This window comes from Ipomoea nil, unplaced genomic scaffold (genome assembly GCF_001879475.1).
Source record: "Ipomoea nil cultivar Tokyo-kokei standard unplaced genomic scaffold, Asagao_1.1 scaffold1570, whole genome shotgun sequence".
Lineage (NCBI taxonomy): Eukaryota > Viridiplantae > Streptophyta > Magnoliopsida > Solanales > Convolvulaceae > Ipomoea > Ipomoea nil.
The window spans coordinates 302,824-316,924 of NW_017617998.1; the positions used below are offsets into that span (position 1 = coordinate 302,824).

Below are 14,101 nucleotides of genomic sequence, written 5' to 3' on the forward strand. Positions count from 1 at the left end.
AAAAAAATCGGGTAGCTCAGGCGTGAGTCATGTTGGATCCAATTTGATGTTTGGAGTTGGAGATATAAAAACACAGAAAAAAAATGATTTCTCCAACAGTAAACAAAACGCATGGGGAAAAGCATCACACCACTGATAAAGTGATCTCCATCTAATATGGTCCTTTGCTGGTAACGTAATTATTGATTGCCAATGTGAATGTAAATGGTTTCGTGGTGTAGTTGGTTATCACGTCAGTCTAACACACTGAAGGTCTCCGGTTCAAGTCCGGGCGAAGCCAATAATGTTAAATTTGCCGTTTTAAAATTTATTTCACAAAAAAATTGATTTTTTAATCAAGATTCATCTAATCAGATTAATAGAAAGTTTTTCTTTCTCATCTTTTTTTTTTTCTGAATATGATACTACTCAACTAGCTAAATCAATTTTTGTTCTCATCTATCTTGTTTCGTTCACATTCTCACTAGCTAAAAATAAAATAGAGTAGCTCAGGCCTGAGTCATGTTGGATCCATTTTGATGTTTGGTTTTGGAGACAGAAAAAAATTGATTTCTCCAACACTAAACAAAACGCATGGGGAAAAGCATCACACCACTGATAAAGTGATCTCCATCTAAAATGGTCCTTTATAGGAAACTTAATTATTGATTGCCAATGTGAACGGGAATTGTTTCGTGGTGTAGATGGTTATCACGTCAGTCTAACACACTGAAGGTCTCCGGTTCAAGTCCGGGCGAAGCCAATAATGTTAAATTTGCAATTTGCAAAATTTATTTCACTAAAAAATTGATTTTTTAATCAAAATTCATCTAATCAGATTATTAGAAAGTTTTTCTATCTTATCTCTTTTTTTTTTTTATCTGAATATGATACTACTCAACTAGCTGAAACAATTTTTGTTCTCATCTATCTCGTTTCGTTCCCATTCTCACAAGCTAAAAATAAAATAGAGTAGCTCAGGCCTGAGTCATGTTGGACCCATTTTGATGTTTGGAGTTGGAGACAGAAAAAGACACAGAAAAAAAATTGATTTCTTTAACACTAAACAAAACGCATGGGGAAAAGCATCACACCATTGATAAAGTGATCTCCATCTAATATGGTCCTTTGCTGGTAACGTAATTATTGATTGCAAATATGAACGCGAATGTTTCGTGGTGTAGTTGGTTATCACGTCAGTCTAGCGCACTGAAGGTCTGCGGTTAAAGTCCGGGCGAAGCCAATAATGTTAAATTTGCCGTTTGCAAAATTTATTTCACTAAAAAATTGATTTTTTTAATTAGGATTCATCAAGTATAATTATCAGAAAGTTTTTCTTTCTCAACATTATTTTATGTTCTGAATATGATACTACTCAACTTGCTGAATTAATTTTTATTCTCATCTAACTCGTTTCGTTCCCATTCTCACAGGCTAAAAAAAATCGGGTAGCTCAGGCGTGAGTCATGTTGGATCCAATTTGATGTTTGGAGTTGGAGATATAAAAACACAGAAAAAAAATGATTTCTCCAACAGTAAACAAAACGCATGGGGAAAAGCATCACACCACTGATAAAGTGATCTCCATCTAATATGGTCCTTTGCTGGTAACGTAATTATTGATTGCCAATGTGAATGTAAATGGTTTCGTGGTGTAGTTGGTTATCACGTCAGTCTAACACACTGAAGGTCTCCGGTTCAAGTCCGGGCGAAGCCAATAATGTTAAATTTGCCGTTTTAAAATTTATTTCACAAAAAAATTGATTTTTTAATCAAGATTCATCTAATCAGATTAATAGAAAGTTTTTCTTTCTCATCTTTTTTTTTTTCTGAATATGATACTACTCAACTAGCTAAATCAATTTTTGTTCTCATCTATCTTGTTTCGTTCACATTCTCACTAGCTAAAAATAAAATAGAGTAGCTCAGGCCTGAGTCATGTTGGATCCATTTTGATGTTTGGTTTTGGAGACAGAAAAAAATTGATTTCTCCAACACTAAACAAAACGCATGGGGAAAAGCATCACACCACTGATAAAGTGATCTCCATCTAAAATGGTCCTTTATTGGAAACTTAATTATTGATTGCCAATGTGAACGGGAATTGTTTCGTGGTGTAGATGGTTATCACGTCAGTCTAACACACTGAAGGTCTCCGGTTCAAGTCCGGGCGAAGCCAATAATGTTAAATTTGCAATTTGCAAAATTTATTTCACTAAAAAATTGATTTTTTAATCAAAATTCATCTAATCAGATTATTAGAAAGTTTTTCTATCTTATCTCTTTTTTTTTTTTATCTGAATATGATACTACTCAACTAGCTGAAACAATTTTTGTTCTCATCTATCTCGTTTCGTTCCCATTCTCACAAGCTAAAAATAAAATAGAGTAGCTCAGGCCTGAGTCATGTTGGACCCATTTTGATGTTTAGAGTTGGAGATATAAAAACACACAGAAAAAAATGATTTCTCCACCACTAAACAAAACGCATGGGGAAAAGCATCACACCACTGATAAAGTGATCTCCATCTAATATGGTCCTTTATTGGAAACGTAATTATTGATTGCCAATGTAAACGTGAATGGTTTCGTGGTGTAGTTGGTTATCACTTCAGTTTAACACATTGAAGGTCTTCGGTTCAAGTCCGGGCGAAGCTAATAATGTTAAATTTGCAATTCGCTGAATTTATTTCACTAAAAAATTGATTTTTTAATCAAGATTCATCTAATCAGATTATTAGAAAGTTTTTCTATCTCATCTTTTTTTTTTTATCTGAATATGATACTACTCTAGCTGAAACAATTTTTTTTCTCATCTATCTCGTTTCGTTCCCATTCTCACAAGCTAAAAATAAAATAGAGAAGCTCAGGCCTGTGTCATATTGGACCCATTTTGATGTTTGGAGTTGGAGATATAAAAACACATAGAAAAAAATGATTTCTCCACCACTAAACAAAACGCATGGGGAAAAGCATCACACCACTGATAAAGTGATCTCCATCTAATATGGTCCTTTATTGGAAACGTAATTATTGATTGCCAATATGAACGTGAATGGTTTCGTGGTGTAGTTGGTTATCACCTCAGTCTAACACATTGAAGGTCTCCGTTTCAAGTCCGGGCGAAGCTAATAATGTTAAATTTGCAATTCGCTAAATTTATTTCAATAAAAATTGATTTTTTAATCAAGATTCATCTAATCAGATTATTAAAAAGTTTTTCTATCTCATCTTTTTTTTTTTTCTGAATATGATACTACTCAACTAGCTGAAACAATTTTTGTTCTCATCTATCTCGTTTCATTCCCATTCTCACAAGCTAAAAATAAAATAGAGAAGCTCAGGCCTGTGTCATGTTGGACCCATTTTGATGTTTGGAGTTGGAGATATAAAAACACACAGAAAAAAAATGATTTCTCCACCACTAAACAAAACGCATGGGGAAAAGCATCACACCACTGATAAAGTGATCTCCATCTAATATGGTCCTTTGCTGGTAACGTAATTATTGATTGCCAATGTGACTGGGAATGGTTTCGTGGTGTAGTTGGTTATCACGTTAGTCTAACACACTGAAGGTCTCCGGTTCAAGTCCGGGCGAAGCCAATTATGTTAAATTTGCCGTTTGAAAATTTATTTCACAAAAAAATTTATTTTTTAATCGAGATTCATCTAATCAGATTAATAGAAAGTTTTTCTTTCTCATCTTTTTTTTTTTATCTAAAGATGATACTACTCAACTAGCTGAAACAATTTTTGTTCTCATCTATCTCGTTTCGTTCCCATTCTCACAAGCTAAAAATAAAATAGAGTAGCTCAGGCCTGAGTCATGTTAGACCCATTTTTATGTTTGGAGTTGGAGATATAAAAACACACAGAAAAAAAAAATGATTTCTCCACCACTAAACAAAACACATGGGGAAAAGCATCACACCACTAATAAAGTGATCTCCATCTAATATGGTCCTTTATTGGAAACGTAATTATTGATTGCCAATGTGAACGTGAATGGTTTCGTGGTGTAGTTGGTTATCACGTCAGTCTAACACACTGAAGGTCTCCAATTCAAGTCCGGGCGAAGCCAATATTGTTAAATTTGCCATTTGCAAAATTTATTTCACTAAAAAATTGATTTTTTAGTCAAGATTAATCTAATCAGATTATTAGATTGTTTTTCTATCTCATCATTTTTTTTATCTGAATATGATACTACTCAACTAGCTGAACCAATTTTTGTACTCATCTATCTCGTTTCGTTCCCATTCTCACAAGCTAAAAATAAAATAGAGTAGCTCAGGCCTGAGTCATGTTGGACCCATTTTGATGTTTGGAGTTGGAGACAGAAAAAGACACAGAAAAAAAAATTGATTTCTTTAACTCTAAACAAAACGCATGGGGAAAAGCATCACACCACTGATAAAGTGATCTCCATCTAATATGGTCCTTTGCTGGTAACGTAATTATTGATTGCAAATGTGAACGCGAATGGTTTCGTGGTGTAGTTGGTTATCACGACTGTCTAACACACTGAATGTCTCCGGTTAAAGTCCAGGCGAAGCCAATAATGTTAAATTTGCCATTTGCAAAATTTATTTCACTAAAAAATTGATATTTTTAATCAAGATTAATCTAATCAGATTATATTAGAAAGTTTTTCTATCTCATCTTTTTTTTTTTATCTGAAGATGATACTACTCAACTAGCTGAAACAATTTTTGTTCTCATCTATCTCGTTTCGTTCCCATTCTCACAAGCTAAAAATGAAATAGAGTAGCTCAGGCCTGAGTCATGTTAGACCCATTTTTATGTTTGGAGTTGGAGATATAAAAACACACAGAAAAAAAAATGATTTCTCCACCACTAAACAAAACGCATGGGGAAAAGCATCACACCACTGATAAAGTGATCTCCATCTAATATGGTCCTTTATTGGAAACGTAATTATTGATTGCCAATGTGAACGTGAATGGTTTCGTGGTGTTGTTGGTCATCACGTCAGTCTAACACACTGAAGGTCTCCGAATCAAGTCCGGGCGAAGCCAATAATGTTAAATTTGCCATTTGCAAAATTTATTTCACTAAAAAATTGATATTTTTAATCAAGATTAATCTAATCAGATTATTAGAAAGTTTTTCTATCTCATCATTTTTTTTTATCTGAATATGATACTACTCAACTAGCTGAACCAATTTTTGTTCTCATCTATCTCGTTTCGTTCCCATTCTCACAAGCTAAAAATAAAATAGAGTAGCTCAGGCCTGAGTCATGATAGACCCATTTTTATGTTTGGAGTTGGAGATATAAAAACACACAGAAAAAAAAATGATTTCTCCACCACTAAACAAAACGCATGGGGAAAAGCATCACACCACTGATAAAGTGATCTCCATCTAATATGGTCCTTTATTGGAAACGTAATTATTGATTGCCAATGTGAACGTGAATGGTTTCGTGGTGTTGTTGGTTATCACGTCAGTCTAACACACTGAAGGTCTCCGAATCAAGTCCGGGCGAAGCCAATAATGTTAAATTTGCCATTTGCAAAATTTATTTCACTAAAAAATTGATTTTTTAATCAAGATTAATCAAATCAGATTATTAGAAAGTTGTTCTATCTCATCATTTTTTTTATCTGAATATGATATTACTCAACTAGCTGAACCAATTTTTGTTCTCATCTATCTCATTTTGTTCCCATTCTCAAAAGCTAAAAATAAAATAGAGTAGCTCAGGCCTGAGTCATGTTGGACCCATTTTGATGTTTGGAGTTGGAGACAGAAAAAGACACAGAAAAAAAAAATTGATTTCTTTAACACTAAACAAAACGCATGGGGAAAAGCATCACACCACTGATAAAGTGATCTCCATCTAATATGGTCCTTTGCTGGTAACGTAATTATTGATTGCAAATGTGAATGCGAATGGTTTCGTGGTGTAGTTGGTTATCACGACAGTCTAACACACTGAAGGTCTCCGGTTAAAGTCCAGGCGAAGTCAATAATGTTAAATTTGCAGTTTGCAAAATTTATTTCACTAAAAATTTGATTTTTTAATTAGGATTCATCTAGTATAATTATTAGAAAGTTTTTCTTTCTCAACCTTTTTTTTTTTTGTTCTGAATATGATACTACTCAACTTTCTGAATTAATTTTTATTCTCATCTAACTCGTTTCGTTCCCATTCTCACAAGCTAAAAAAAAAAAGGGTAGCTCAGGCGTGAGTCATGTTGGATCCAATTTGATGTTTGGAGTTGGATGTATAAAAACACACAGAAAAAAAAATGATTTATCCAACACTAAACAAAACGCAAGGGGAAAAGCATCACACCACTGATAAAGTGATCTGCATCTTATATGGTCCTTTGCTGGTAACGTAATTATTGATTGCCAATGTGAACGCGAATGGTTTCGTGGTGTAGTTGGTTATCACGTCAGTCTAACACACTGAAGGTCTCCGGTTAAAGTCCAGGCGAAGCCAATAATGTTAAATTTGCCGTTTGCAAAATTTATTTCACTAAAAAATTGATTTTTTAATTAGGATTCATCTAGTATAATTATTAGAAAGTTTTTCTTTCTCAACCTTTTTTTTTTTGTTCTGAATATGATACTACTCAACTTTCTGAATTAATTTTTATTCTCATCTAACTCGTTTCGTTCCCATTCTCTCAAGCTAAAAAAAAAAAAGGTAGCTCAGGCGTGAGTCATGTTGGATCCAATTTGATATTTGAAGTTGGATGTATAAAAACACACAGAAAAAAAAAATGATTTATCCAACACTAAACAATACGCATGGGTAAAAGCATCACTCCACTGATAAAGTTATCTGCATCTAATATGGCCCATTGCTGGTAACGTAATTATTGATTGCCAATGTGAACGCGAATGGTTTCGTGGTGTAGTTGGTTATCACGTCAGTCTAACACACTGAAGATCTCCAGTTCAAGTCCGGGCGAAGCCAATAATGTTAAAAGTGCAATTTGAAAAATTTATTTCACTAAAAAATTGATTTTTTAATTAGGATTCATCTAGTATAATTATTAGAAAGTTTTTCTTTCTCAACCTTTTTTTTTTATCTGAATATGATACTACTCAACTAGATGAAACAATTTTTGTTCTCATCTATCTCGTTTCGTACCCATACTCACAAGCTAAAAATAAAATAGAGTAGCTCAGGCGTGATTCATGTTAGACCCATTTTTATGTTTGGAGTTGGAGATACAAAAACACACAGAAAAAAAAATGATTTCTCCACCGCTAAACAAAACGCATGGGGAAAAGCATCACACCACTGATAAAGTGATCTGCATCTAATATGGTCCTTTGCTGGTAACGTAATTATTGATTGCCAATGTGAACGCGAATGGTTTCGTGGTGTAGTTGGTTATCACGTCAGTCTAACACACTGAAGGTCTCCGGTTAAAGTCCAGGCGAAGCCAATAATGTTAAATTTGCCGTTTGCAAAATTTATTTCACTAAAAAATTGATTTTTTAATTAGAATTCATCTAGTATAATTATTAGAAAGTTTTTCTTTCTCAACCTTTTTTTTTTGTTCTGATTATGATACTACTCAACTTTCTGAATTAATTTTTATTCTCATCTAACTCGTTTCGTTCCCATTATCACAAGCTAAAAAAAAGGGTAGCTCAGGCGTGAGTCATGTTGGATCCAATTTGATGTTTGGAGTTGGATGTATAAAAACACACAGAAAAAAAAAATGATTTATCCAACTCTAAACAAAACGCATGGGGAAAAGCATCACACAACTGATAAAGTGATCAGCATCTAATATGGTCCTTTGCTGGTAACGTAATTATTGATTGCCAATGTGAACGCGAATGGTTTCGTGGTGTAGTTGGTTATCACGTCAGTCTAACACACTGAAGATCTCCTGTTCAAGTCCGGGCGAAGCCAATAATGTTAAAAGTGCAATTTGCAAAATTTATTTCACTAAAAAATTGATTTCAAGCTTCATCTAATCAGATTATTAGAAAGTTTTTCTATCTCATCTTTTTTTTTTATCTGAAGATGATACTACTCAACTAGCAGAAACAATTTTTGTTCTCATCTATCTCGTTTCGTTCCCATTCACACAAGCTAAAAATAAAATCGAGTAGCTCAGGCCTGAGTCATGTTAGACCCATTTTTATGTTTGGAGTTGAAGATATGAAAACACACAGAAAAAAAAAATGATTTCTCCACCACTAAACAAAACGCATGGGAAAAAGCATCACACCACTGATAAAGTGATCTGCATCTAATATGGTCCTTTGCTGGTAACGTAATTATTGATTGCCAATGTGAACGCGAATGGTTTCGTGGTGTAGTTGGTTATCACGTCAGTCTAACACACTGAAGATCTCCAGTTCAAGTCCGGGCGAAGCCAATAATGTTAAAAGTGCAATTTGCAAAATTTATTTCACTAAAAAATTGAATTTTTAATCAAGATTCATCTAATCAGATTATTAGAAAGTTTTTCAATCTCATCTTTTTTTTTTTTTATCTGAAGATGATACTACACAACTAGCTGAAACAATTTTTGTTCTCATCTATCTCGTTTCGTTCCCATTCTCACAAGCTAAAAATAAAATAGATTAGCTCAGGCCTGAGTCATGTTTGACCCATTTTTATGTTTGGAGTTGGAGATATAAAAACACACAGAAAAAAAAATGATTTCTCCACCACTAAACAAAACGCATGGGGAAAAGCATCACACCACTGATAAAGTGATCTCCATCTAATATGGTCCTTTATTGGAAACGTAATTATTGATTGCCAATGTGAACGTGAATGTTTTCGTGGTGTAGTTGGTTATCACGTCAGTTTAACACACTGAAGGTCTCCGATTCAAGTCCGGGCGAAGCCAATAATGTTAAATTTGCCATTTGCAAAATTTATTTCACTAAAAAATTGATTTTTTAATCAAGATTAATCTAATCAGATTATTAGAAAGTTTTTCTATCTCATCATTTTTTTTTATTTGAATATGATACTACTAAACTAGCTGAACCAATTTTTGTTCTCATCTATCTCGTTTCGTTCCCATTCTCACAAGCTAAAAATAAAATAGAGTAGCTCAGGCCTGAGTCATGTTGGACCCATTTTGATGTTTGGAGTTGGAGACAGAAAAATACACAGAGAAAAAAAAAATTGATTTCTTTAACACTAAACAAAACGCATGGGGAAAAGCATCACACCACTGATAAAGTGATCTCCATCTAATATGGTCCTTTGCTGGTAACGTAATTATTGATTGCAAATGTGAACGCGAATGGTTTCGTGGTATAGTTGGTTATCACGACAGTCTAACACACTGAAGGTTTCCGGTTAAAGTCAGGGCGAAGCCAATAATTTTAAATTTGGCGTTTGCAAAATTTATTTCACTAAAAAATTGATTTTTTAATCAGGATTCATCTAGTATAATTATTTGAAAGTTTTTCTTTCTCAACATATTTTTTTTGTTCTGAATATGATACTACTCAACTTGCTGAATTAATTTTTATTCTCATCTAAGTCGTTTCGTTCCCATTCTCACAAGCTAAAAAAAAATAGGGTAGCTCAGGCGTGAGTCATGTTGGATCCAGTTTGATGTTTGGAGTTGGAGATATAAAAACACACAGAAAAAAAAATGATTTCTCCAACACTAAACAAAACGCATGGGGAAAAGCATCACACCATTGATAAAGTGATTTCCATCTAATATGGTCCTTTGCTGGTAACGTAATTATTGATTGCCAATGTGAACGCGAATGGTTTTGTGGTGTTGTTGGTTATCATGTCAGTCTAACACACTAAAGGTCTCCAGTTCAAGTCCTGGCGACGCCAATGATTTGCAATTTGCAAAATTTATATCACTAAAAAATTGATTTTTTAATCAAGATTCATCTAATCCGATTATTAAAAAGTTTTTCTATCTCATCTTTTTTTTTTTATCTGAATATGATACTACTCAACTAGCTGAAACAATTTTTTGTTCTCATCTATCTCGTTTCGTTCCCATTCTCACAAGCTAAAAATAAAATACAGAAGCTCAGGCCTATGTCATATTGGACCCATTTTGATGTTTGGAGTTGGAGATATAAAAACACACAGAAAAAAAAATGATTTCTCCACCACTAAACAAAACGCATGGGGAAAAGCATCACACCACTGATAAAGTGATCTCCATCTAATATGGTCCTTTATTGGAAACGTAATTATTGATTGCCAATGTGAACGTGAATGGTTTCGTGGTGTAGTTGGTTATCACGTCAGTCTAACACACTGAAGGTCTCCGATTCATGTCCGGGCGAAGCCAGTAATGTTAAATTTGCCATTTGCAAAATTTATTTCACTAAAAAAATGATTTTTTAATCACGATTAATCTAATCAGATTATTATAAAGTTTTTCTATCTCATCATTTTTTTTTTGTCTGGATATGAAACTACTCAACAAGCTGAACCAATTTTTGTTATCATCTATCTCGTTTCGTTCCCATTCTCACATGCTGGACCCATTTTGATGTTTGGAGTTGGAGACAGAAAAACACATAGAAAAAAAAAATTGATTTCTTTAAAACTAAACAAAACGCATGGGGAATTTCAAAAACAAAAAAAAAAAAAACAAAAAAAAAAAAAAAAAAAACAAAACGCATGGGGAAAAGCATCACACCACTGATAAAGTGATCTCCATCTAATATGGACCTTTGCGGCTAACGTAATTATTGATTGCAAAAATGAACACGAATGGTTACTTGGTGTAGTTGGTTATCACGTCAGTCTAACACACTGAAGGTCTCCGGTTAAAGTCCGGGCGAAGCCAATAATTTTAAATTTGGCGTTTGCAAAATTTATTTCACTAAAAAATTGATTTTTTAATCAGGATTCATCTAGTATAATTATTAGAAAGTTTTTCTTTCTCAACCTTTTTTTTTTGTTCTGAATATGATACTACTCAACTTGCTGAATTAATTTTTATTCTCATCTAACTCGTTTCGTTCCCATTCTCACAAGCTAAAAAAAAAGGGTAGCTCAGGCGTGAGTCATGTTGGATCCAATTTGATGTTTGGAGTTGGATGTATAAAAACACACGAAAAAAAAAATGATTTATCCAACACTAAACAAAACGCATGGGGAAAAGCATCACACCACTGATAAAGTGATCTGCCTCTAAGATGGTCCTTTGCTGGTAACGTAATTATTGATTGCCAATGTGAACGCGAATGGTTTCGTGGTGTAGTTGGTTATCACGTCAGTCTAACACACTGAAGATCTCCAGTTCAAGTCCGGGCGAAGCCAATAATGTTAAAAGTGCAATTTGCAAAATTTATTTCACTAAAAAATTGATTTTTTAATCAAGATTCATCTAATCAGATTATTAGAAAGTTTTTCTATCTCATCTTTTTTTTTTTTTATCTGAAGATGATACTACTCAACTAGCTGAAACAATTTTTGTTCTCATCTATCTCGTTTCGTTCCTGTTGACTTGAGAACATTTTTTCAAATTCTAGTAAAAAAGGGAATTTTAAGACAATCAGGGATTAGGACATATATTCCTAATCTAAATAGGAATAGTAATCCTATTCCTATCCAACCTGCAAAATCTCGGCCTACAAAAGGAACTTCTTCACAACTCTCTCATTCACGCTTTCAGCACCTAATCGTGAGCACGAGAGTAATTGAGAGAGATTCCCAAATCCCCTTGAAAAGTAGTACAAGTGTTTAGGTCTCAATAGCTTGATAGGAAATCATATTTTGTAATTCTCGTTCCCTAAACAAAAGTGTACTTTAAATATTGAGCTTTTAGTGGATTTAGGCAAATTCTCAATTTGAGAAGTGCCTCGCAGATTAGGGCTGCTTGCCCGAAACTGCGTTATAAATATTTGTGTCACAACGTCTGTTTCAACGTTACCGAACTCAAACGCCTATATTAATTTCAATTGGTATCAGAGCGGGTCTGCTCAAGTTACCAGCAGGATCCAAATGGAGTGCCCAAGAGAAGGTCTTTCAAACAACAGACCCCCGGCTTTACTTGGCACAAACTTCTCCTACTGGAAGGCTCGAATGCAGATATACATTCTAGCACAAGGAGAAGGCGTCTGGAATGCAATAGAAAACGAATGGAAAACTCCGGTTGATGATAAAGGAAATGCAAAACCTAGAACTGATTGGAGCGAAGAAGAGAAAACTGAATATGACTTCAACTCAAAGGCTATGAATGCAATATATGGGGCAGTAAGCGAAGACACTTTTAAACTAATTGCATCAACACGCATAGCCAAAATTGCGTGGGGTATATTGTGCGATCATCATGAGGGAAACACAACTGTAAGACAATCAAAGCTTCAGATGATACAAACCGAATTTGAAAACCTGAAAATGGGGGAGGAAGAAAGCATCACCCAATTCAGTGCCAGAGTCTTAAGTATATCCGGAGATGCATTCAACTTAGGCGAACCTATACCCGAACATAGGATCGTCAAAAAGGTTCTACGCTCACTACCCGGAAGATTCCAAATGAAAGTCACCGCTATTCAAGAGCATAAAGATCTGAATACATACAGACTAAGTGACCTAATCGGAAATCTTCAAACCTATGAACTGGAAATGCTACAAGGTCAGAAAAACAATGGTAAAGGAATAGCATTACAGTCCAGACAAGAAGAGAACTCAGAAACTGATTCAGAAACCATGGAACAGTCAATTGCACTACTAACAAAGAATTTTAACCGAGTTCTCAAGAAGTTTAACAAGTCCAGAAATAAAAACTTCTCAAACAACCCGGTAAATTCTACAAATCAGAAACCATCCAATCCAAAGAGAAGAGATAGTGCAATTACTGAAGGAATACAATGCTATGAATGCAAAGGCTTTGGACACATTCAATCAGAATGTGCTACATACTTGAAAAGGAAAAATAAAACATATATAACAACTCTGAGCGATGACTCAGATAGTGAAGAAAATGATAACAACACGAACTTCGTAGCATTCACTGCTAGTCATGAAGAAAACAATAGTGATGACATGCAAGAGTTACTAGAGGCATACACTCAACTAAATGCCAAATGGGAACAAATCATCAAGAAAAACTTGGAACTCATGGAAGATAATCACTATTTAAAGAATGAAAAAGAGCGAATAGAGAAACAGTACAAAGAAGCCCAGAACGAACTCCTAGACCTCAAAAACAGAGAAACAAAACTGCTACAAGAAATTAAGGAGCTTACCAAAAGACCCGGGACTCCAAACACGGACACCAGTGAGAATAATCAACCTGAAATACAGGAGGTGTCGCAACAGCACTTCCGACATCGAAGAAGAATAAGGTGCTACTATTGTCACAAACTAGGACACATCAAAGCACATTGCTACAAAAGACAAAACGACTATTACTACAGACAAAACAACGGGGTATGGCCACCACACAACAGAAATAATAGCAAGAAAATCTGGGTAAGAAAAGACCAAAATGTTGCATACACTTCCAAAACAAACAAAGAGCAAGATATATGGTATTTTGACAGTGGATGTTCCAGGCATATGACTGGAAATCCAGAAAATTTAGAAAACATACACTATAAAGATGAAGGATATGTTACCTTTGGAGATGGAGGAAAAGGAAAAATTGTTGCAAATGGAATCCTGAATGTACATGGACTGCCAAAACTGCCAAAAGTCTTCCTAGTACAAGGGTTAAAAGCAAACCTGATTAGTATAAGTCAACTATGTGAAGATGAACTTAAAGTGGAATTCACAAAAGATAGTTGCAATGTTCTCAATCATAATCATGAATGTGTTATGATCGGAAGAAAATCCACAAATAAATGCTACACATGGGACGGTGATCTATCTTGCCTACAGACAACCGTCAATCAAACACAACTATGGCACCAACGGATGGGTCATATAAACTTTCAGGACATGAAAAAGGGTTTAAAGAAGGGAGCCTATCGAGGAGTTCCAACACTTGACATAGATGATAACAAAAAATGTGATGCATGCCTTGAAAACAAAATAACCCGAACAGTCCATAGGAAGACCTCAGGAATATACACTTCTAGAATTCTAGAACTACTACACATGGACTTGTTTGGGCCAACTCAGACAGAAAGCATAGGGGGAAAAAGATATGTTTATGTAACA

At 34.5% G+C, this 14,101-nt stretch overlaps 15 non-coding genes across 15 annotated transcripts; all 15 read left to right on the top strand.

The window, feature by feature from the left end:
- The first annotated feature begins 206 nt into the window (after window positions 1–206).
- TRNAV-AAC lies at window positions 207–280 on the top strand. Its single transcript has one exon. It is a non-coding gene; the product is annotated as a tRNA-Val (tRNA).
- Window positions 281–668: 388 nt separating this feature from the next.
- Window positions 669–742, top strand: TRNAV-AAC. The gene has a single exon. It is a non-coding gene; the product is annotated as a tRNA-Val (tRNA).
- Window positions 743–1,622: 880 nt separating this feature from the next.
- On the top strand, window positions 1,623–1,696 carry TRNAV-AAC. The gene has a single exon. It is a non-coding gene; the product is annotated as a tRNA-Val (tRNA).
- A 388-nt stretch (window positions 1,697–2,084) lies between these two features.
- TRNAV-AAC lies at window positions 2,085–2,158 on the top strand. The gene has a single exon. It is a non-coding gene; the product is annotated as a tRNA-Val (tRNA).
- A 405-nt stretch (window positions 2,159–2,563) lies between these two features.
- TRNAV-AAC lies at window positions 2,564–2,637 on the top strand. The gene has a single exon. It is a non-coding gene; the product is annotated as a tRNA-Val (tRNA).
- An 874-nt stretch (window positions 2,638–3,511) lies between these two features.
- Window positions 3,512–3,585, top strand: TRNAV-AAC. The gene has a single exon. It is a non-coding gene; the product is annotated as a tRNA-Val (tRNA).
- A 404-nt stretch (window positions 3,586–3,989) lies between these two features.
- On the top strand, window positions 3,990–4,063 carry TRNAV-AAC. The gene has a single exon. It is a non-coding gene; the product is annotated as a tRNA-Val (tRNA).
- Window positions 4,064–6,383: 2,320 nt separating this feature from the next.
- On the top strand, window positions 6,384–6,457 carry TRNAV-AAC. The gene has a single exon. It is a non-coding gene; the product is annotated as a tRNA-Val (tRNA).
- A 406-nt stretch (window positions 6,458–6,863) lies between these two features.
- TRNAV-AAC lies at window positions 6,864–6,937 on the top strand. The gene has a single exon. It is a non-coding gene; the product is annotated as a tRNA-Val (tRNA).
- A 404-nt stretch (window positions 6,938–7,341) lies between these two features.
- On the top strand, window positions 7,342–7,415 carry TRNAV-AAC. The gene has a single exon. It is a non-coding gene; the product is annotated as a tRNA-Val (tRNA).
- Window positions 7,416–7,817: 402 nt separating this feature from the next.
- On the top strand, window positions 7,818–7,891 carry TRNAV-AAC. Its single transcript has one exon. It is a non-coding gene; the product is annotated as a tRNA-Val (tRNA).
- Window positions 7,892–8,289: 398 nt separating this feature from the next.
- On the top strand, window positions 8,290–8,363 carry TRNAV-AAC. Its single transcript has one exon. It is a non-coding gene; the product is annotated as a tRNA-Val (tRNA).
- Window positions 8,364–8,769: 406 nt separating this feature from the next.
- Window positions 8,770–8,843, top strand: TRNAV-AAC. The gene has a single exon. It is a non-coding gene; the product is annotated as a tRNA-Val (tRNA).
- Window positions 8,844–10,200: 1,357 nt separating this feature from the next.
- On the top strand, window positions 10,201–10,274 carry TRNAV-AAC. Its single transcript has one exon. It is a non-coding gene; the product is annotated as a tRNA-Val (tRNA).
- A 906-nt stretch (window positions 10,275–11,180) lies between these two features.
- Window positions 11,181–11,254, top strand: TRNAV-AAC. Its single transcript has one exon. It is a non-coding gene; the product is annotated as a tRNA-Val (tRNA).
- Window positions 11,255–14,101: the final 2,847 nt, after the last annotated feature.